The following is a 7,751-nucleotide window of genomic DNA, read 5'->3' on the forward strand; positions in this document are numbered from 1 at the left end:
TTCCTTTAAAACACGGCCACAAAAGCGCAACATCAATTATGATTAAAATCCTCACTATTACCCAAATTTTACAAATATTGTAAGAAGATATCGATATATTTCTTTCCATATCTGTACAGAATCTAAGTTCGTGCGTACTTTAGAGTTCATGCTAAATATGCTTACCGACAGTTGTCAGGGCGCCAAACTCGCTGCCCCTGGTCCCATCTTGTCGTAAATGTAGACTCGTCTGTAAAGACGACTTTTCTCCACTCGTCCTCAGACCACTGTTGATGCTGCAGGGCGAACTGCATGCGCTTTTCTTTGTTTGCCGCACTGACAATTGGCTTTTGCGCCGCCGTTCTACTCTTGAGACCAGCCGCGTGGAGGCGACGCTTAATGGTCGTGTCGGAGACGCCCCCCAGCCTGAGGTTGTTCTTAATTTCTTGAACAGTTGAGGTGGGGTCGTCAGCCGCCGCCGCTACAATGGCCATGTCTTCGTCTTCCGTGGTCACTTTGGGTCGGGCTTTACGGGGTGCGTCCGCAATTCTCCCTTCCCTTTTGTACGCTCGTACAATGCGGTTCACAGTTTTAAGTGGTCGATTGGTCATCTCCGATATAACTCTTTGTGAATAGTTCTGTAGGAATAGATCTACAATGCGCCGTCTTTCATTTTCTGGAACCCGCGACATTGCTAGTTTTCCGAAAGTGCATCGGGAAATGAAATGTTCCTGCACTGGTAACGCGTCGTTATCGCCGAGGGGGCGCGGGAATCAGCAACGGAATAAAAAGCGAGCCGTTTTCTCGAGCTGATAGCGTGAGGGTCATGCAAGCCAACAGAAATTCGCTCAGTGGAAACGCGTCATCTGTTTTGCGCTTTGACGAACCATCCGAGAATCTTTCACTTGTGAGGGACTAAGCGCCTATTTGACCAGTCATTGGCAGCAGCGAACTGGCATCGTAAGCTGATAAGAGAGGGTATCGAAACTCTGCTATCACGGACCGCCAGCAGATTACAGCAGCGGAGACAGTTTTTTGGTAGAGCCAATATTCAATAAAACCTGTTGCTGTGCTACTTGATTCATTGTTAAAGGTAAAGGGTTACAGCGCAAAATAAGCACGAACAAACACATAGACAATAAGCAGGAAGGGCGCTGTACTGACTTGCGCTCCTAAAAGGCGCTAACATTCTCTTGACAGGCGCTGACGGGCGACATGACAGTTGTCGTCCTGTCCATTGTCTATCTGTGAGTTCGTGCTTATTTTGTACTCTAACATTTTACTATTATTGATAAAATGCAATAGCGCATGTGTGCTCTGCGATAGAATTGCACGTTAAGAAGCCCCAAGAAGGTTTAAATTAACCCGGCAATTCAGCGGTAGCCAAGTATGACCATTCTCCGTCTATGCCGAAGGTGCGGGACTCTATCCGGCAGCGACCGAGCTCCAATAGGTACAGGCGCTCCGCTCACCTACTGTTTGGCTTCCCTAGGGTGGAATGCTTGGACAATGAATGAGTCTTCGACTGCACATTGTGCAAAATAAAACCATCATGTGCTATGGCGCGCCTTGGCTGCGCAGCCTTGCCTCGCCCCCCTCCCGCCGCGCGCCTCCAAACAAAAAATTCCTCGTAATACCAAATTAAACCGCAGTTGTCCATTACGGCGTAACGCAGAGCCCATGTGTGGATTCGGCGCGTAATCCCTAACATTTACAAACTATTCTATTTTATGAGAATAATTATATGACATTTTCTGACGGTGATGCCAAATGAACTGCAACCGAATAACAACTGTATTACCCTACCAAACTCCAACCACCTATTCAAAACGGACAGAAACCACATTTTCATGCTTCCTGGAATGACCCAAGTAGTGCAAAACAAATGGCAGCGCCACCTATTTTACACCCGCTTTTTACTCCATCTAATATATCTTCGCGCCCTGAGAAAGCTTCAAAGCAGCCATTCCGCATTGTAAAACCAGCCTTTGTTTTAATTCATGTATTCCTCTTACTACAAACGACTGGAACAACCTCCCTGCCTCCATCTCTACCATCACCGACGTCGGCAAGTTCAAGAAAGCTATCGCTGATTTTGTATGCGCCTCCTTTCTGTAATGCCTGGGTGCCTTGAGAATATTGAAAATAAATAAATAATTATTCAAATAATTGATTGGCGATTCCGCTAACTGAGAATGCGAATTTCCGCATCAGCCGTGCGACAACAGACTTGCACTGCTTCGGCGAGACACTGATATCGAGTGATGATAACGAAAATGAGATGTATTGCTCTTGTCGCATCCAGAAAGATGAATATGGGGAGTAATATTACTGCCCTCTGAAAGAAATCAGTTCCTATGCCGGAGAGAGCAGTGTCCTGCATCGCGTAAGGTGATCCACGAAAATTTGCAAGCGACTATAACATGGCATTAACAGAGCGCCACGGAGAAGCTGAGATCACTTCTGGCGAAGTACTGTCTTTTTTGTTTTGCCCTGCTTAATGGGGAAATCAATTACAAAGAAATTAAGAAAATATATGCGCGATTGAACCATCACTCCCTAATTTCCTGTGAAATGTATGAGGGGTACTGGTAATTTTCTGAAGTCCTTTAATAAAATTTGATACATCAAGCGATTCAGGAAACTGAGCTCTACGCTCATCACGTTATTACCTCAATCAAGAAAAGCGCGCGTGATGGGATCTCCCGATACAGCACCAACAGCTGCGGCAGGAAAAAAGAAGATTGTACCAGCCTAATACATACAGCGCAAAAAATAACGTTTTATTCTTCAACCCCCATGTTTTCCCGAGTAAAGGCTAAGTCGTTTATATGCTGAGAACCTTGTTTAGATTATGAGTTTCATTCAGGTAGTGACGGTGAATAAACACGCTGTTCGCTCGGCTGCAGGCAAAGGCAACCGCAATAGGCTGCAGTGAGTGAAATTCGCTTTCCCGCGGCGCGTCTCGGGCCGTCGGTCCTTGGCGCGCCGCTCTTGCTTCCCTGCAAAGCAAGATGCGGCGCGCTCCAGCGCTGTAGCAGACGACGCGAGGCACCTCCCTCAGGTCCGTGTGCGCCTGCGCCGCTTCGCTTCGATGCGCGGCCGCACCGGACGCACTGGCGCCCCGCGGAGCGCGGCCACGGTGAGCCGTGTTCACCCTAAGAGTGGACGAGCCTGTACATGTTCTATCTGTGGATTAACTAAGGCAACCTCTGGAGGAATAGCCTCTCACTATGGGCATTGCTCTACGGCTTTGAGGCGGGCCAGTGGGCCGCTACCGCCCGGGTCCGACGCCAAACAGGCTGACGGCGCGGTCGACGTGGCCCCCACCAATGGCTCCGACTCAGGGCCGGGTGCAGGCGAAGCCTCAAAAGATTCCCAATCCATGATTATCCTAAATTATCCACCCTTAAATAATAACTATATTATGTGCACAAGCTTGCTCAGCTCACGGGTGTATCTTGAGGCACACTACATTAAAGCACACAGCCTCAGGGTGGTATGGCAGTGCACAGCCTGTCAGAAGGCTCAATACTCCAACTGACACTGTGCTTCTTCCCACTTCGCCAAGTGCCGCAAAAGGATTCGTAATGACAAGTCACCGGATTGCCAACCCAGCCTTCATGCCCGAGTCCCGAAGGGCAAAAGCAGCCCCATGGGCTTATTACCCCCGTCTACACCGAAATTCACTAAGACACCAACTCCGCCCTCAGTAACTGAAATTCGGCCGACACCTAGAAATTCTAGTTCAAAGATATCTAACTCACCCCCCACTAACCCCCCCCCCCCGAAATCGGGCATTAAATCACCCCACCACTGGGACTTAACAGAGATCCGTCGAGTCGCGTCCGTCAGGCTTCATCTGGGGGACTACACCTCCAATTATAGAACGAGCCTGTGGATCCCTGGGAGGTCGACATGGGACATCGCCTCTCTAGTCGCCTCGGATACATACAAAACTATCCAAGCTGAGGTGAAAAGCGAACTAAGTGTCACGGAGGGCAGTGGCGACATCGAATGGACCGGGCTACTACCAACCTCTGGCGGGTCACGTACACAGTCGAAAGGCAGGAGGACACAAAGGCGGCTTTGCAGGCACCCCACCTGCACTTCTCCTCGTCCTCCTCCTCGTCCGGCGAGGATGAGCCGGCGCCCGTCCTGAAAGGAAACCAGCTCCCCTAGCAGGTCTCTTCTCGGAGGTTGACCACCGTGCGGGCGATGCCGGGGTGCCACCAGGGATTAGTGCGTGCACACTGGAGCTGGAAGAATCTCAGGGGCCCCCCCAGCTACCACCTACTGGGGCGTTGGGCGTGTCTGGCCTGACTCTGCCGGGGTATTGCGCAACACATCGGCAATCACCACCCTCTGCCGGGAGAAAAGAGCCTGAGAGCCGTTGGCTCACTCCCCGGCCAAAGTCACCCGCCCCACCAGCACCCCGATGTGGCTTCACGGGGGCAGGTGATACAGTGGCACATGGGGAGCAGGACCACACCTCGGAGCAGGAACGCCCAGATACACTAGGGCAGATGCCGCCCGCCTCTCCTGCCACCCCCACCCAAACCCCGGTTCCTCATGACGCCCTTCTTAACGGCGACACTATGGTTTCGCTGCCCCAGGGATCCCCTTCCGTCTCTCTTTCGCCAGCAGATGGCACTTTTACTCGGGGGGAGACGGACCAGGGCAGGCAGAGATCATCTGCGGTTCCAGCGGCCAGCTCCTATCAGAGATGGACGGAACCGCAGATGAGAATTTTGGCGCAGGCTGAGGTGAAACTCCCGCCCGGAAAGCGGCTCGTCAACGCCGCGATCGCCGCGATTTACCCATCTAGATCGGCGGAGTCTATCAAAAGCCTCCGCAGGCAGGGCCGATATCGCGAAATATTAGCCCAAGGGTCCACCCGGTTGCCTGCGCCAAATGTACCGCAGCCAACGCCTGAGGCACCGATGACCGACACCCAAATTCCCACTAACTTAACATCACCCCATACAAGAGACGAGGCCCACAAGACCCTGCTTTCCTTCGATATGGATGACGTCGGCATGGCGGCCAACCTGGTTGAGCATCCTTTGAATATGACAGATTTAAGACACCTTTACGAATTCTTTGGGGTACGCTCGCGACGTGCGAGGAAGCGGAATAACTCTAGCAGGCAACAGTCTGAAGAGTCCCCTCTATGGAGGCGGCCTGGCGAGCACTCGCGGACGTACAAGAAGCGCCTATTCCAGGAGCACCAACGCTTGTACGCCCTAAGCCCGAAAGTCCTGCTCGAAGAGCTTATCTTAGACACTGGAAACGTTGAGCCTATCACCCTGGAGGCAATTGACTCCGTTTACCATCCTATCTTCAATAGTAAATCACCTACGGTGCGTGAAGTAGGAAGCAAAAACAGTCTGCCCTCAGAATGCCCCCGTTTCTCCTCAGAAGAACTTAATGAGGCACTGAAGGGAATGGGTACGGCATCGGCTCCGGGGCCGGACGGTCTGTCGGTGAGGGAGCTGCGCAAGCTCCCGGCAGTGGTGCTGGCACTCGTTATGAATAACTGGTTCTCACACCACCATCTGCCTGATGAGCTCCGCTTATCACGGACAGTATTCATACTGAAGTGCCCGGACGCAGCCGCCGCCTCGGACCTGAGGCCGATAACCATCTCCTCGGTCCTCATCCGACTCTACTCGCGCCTGCTGCTGGCTAGGCTGCAAAAGCATCACACGTTTCATCCTCTCCAAAGCGGCTTTTCCAGGGACAGGGCCGCTCAGTCAAACCTCCTATTGTTACAAGGCATCATGAAACACGCCAAACGATTTAACCGTCACTTCTTTGCGGCTTCACTGGATTTAAGGAAAGCCTTTGACTCCGTCAGCCATCAGGCGCTCCTCACCACTCTAAGGGAGGGCAGGGCGCATGATGACTACGTGAAGTCAATCGCAGATCAGTACACGGATCAGTTCATTACTTATTCCTACAGAGCCCCGCGGATGGGACGCGAGTCTCCGTGCGAAGGGGGATAAAGCAGGTTGACCCCCTCTCTCCGTTTTTGTTCAACCTAACGCTTGATCCTCTTTTGCATGAGCTCAACTCATCAGGGTTTGGATATAACTTCGGGTGTTCGACTGTAGCTGCAATGGCATATGCCGATGATATCATTCTAGTCGCCTGAAGCCTCGAGGAACTGACAAGGAACCTGGAGGTAGCCCAGCATCATTTCAAGAAAATTGGATTAGACATTAACCCCCAAAAAACACGCAGTACTTTGGATGGAGATATGATATGAGGATGGAGATACATGGCCTCAGCTGGGGAAACAGAGTAACCCAACTATAAGGCTCCCAGCAAACTAGCGTGGGAGCCAACCCCAGCCGCATTACCACTATGGTTATTTCCTCCCATAATCTTTTTTGCATGCCATTCATTATTGTATCTTGTATTCCTACCGTGTTTCTCCGTCCGTGTTCTCTCTCTGTTGTCTCTTTTTTATGCTTTTTTCTCTCCTTTTGACCAAGTGACTGAGAAGGAAGCAGGAAGCCTGGATTACGCCACACCGAATCCAACTCTCACCTCAAAGGCGCCAAGGGAAACCCTGCCGCCCTTCACGGGCCACGCTGCCCCGCTGGCCATCTAGGCAGTCCAAGCCTTCCTCAACATCCCCCGACCACCAGTGGCGGAAATTGAATAAAAATGTATCTAGCCAAGTGCCTCGTCATCTAATTAGTGACGCGCATGAATGGGTTAACGAGATTCCCACTGGATTCCATCTGGAAAAGTACGGGGGCACGGCCCAATGACTCGAGGCAAATCCAGCCCAGTCTACCCGATTCAGAAAGTGAAGAAGAGGACGCTAGGTTTGGTGGTAGATCCTCTTCAAATTCTCTTTCCCGGACTCTGCTTGATTCCACAGTGTCTCAGATGTCAGATGGGGAAACAAATTCCAGCTCGAGAGATGCGAACCTGGTGGTGGATGAGGCCGATAGTACAGCTGCAACAGGCCCCCCACTATACGAAACAGCTCTCATTTTGCTTGTCCCGAGTGCAGTCGGGCCTTCAGCTCAAAGATTTGGGTAAGCCAACATCGTAAGAATGCGCATCTGGAAGCATACAATGCTGAAGTAAACGTGGACAGATGCAAACCAAGATGGAATAAAGAAGAAAATTACTTAATGGCCACGTACGAGGCTCAACTGCAAGAAAGCAAAGGGGGAACATTAACCAAGAACTGGCAAAGAAGTTCGCTCATCGATCACTTGACAGCATCGTCTCATCGCAGAAATCAAGACTACAGGCAACTGGTCAATGACATACTGGCTCAAAACCGCAACGGATTGCTGAAGAACCAGAAGAAGAGGCAGCAACTGGTGTAGCTGAAAGTGAAGATCAAACTGCGGCTCCAGCGATTGATGATCCTCGAAAAGCTGTAATTGAAGAGATCACAACATTAATAACGAAACCGCCTCCACGCTCATTCCAAGCCTTCAGACTATGGGAAATAACCGAGGTTTCTTGATGGAGAAGACATACGTCACTGAATGCTTATCTCCGAGACATCTTCTCTGATGACAGCAGGCCTCCCTCCAGGAAACCCGTTGAACCTGCGACAAGCCGACGAAAGAAAAAGAAAAGGGAGTACGCCTTGTGTCAACGACTCTACAAAAAAGACCGGGCACAATGTAGAAGTATCCTGGATGAGACTGGTGGATCCAGTATAGAGAATCCGGCTGCTTTTCTTGATGACTGGAGGGATATTATGGAAGCTCCCATAGACCGAGCCACACTGACAG

This window comes from Dermacentor albipictus, chromosome 10, assembly GCF_038994185.2.
Source record: "Dermacentor albipictus isolate Rhodes 1998 colony chromosome 10, USDA_Dalb.pri_finalv2, whole genome shotgun sequence".
Lineage (NCBI taxonomy): Eukaryota > Metazoa > Arthropoda > Arachnida > Ixodida > Ixodidae > Dermacentor > Dermacentor albipictus.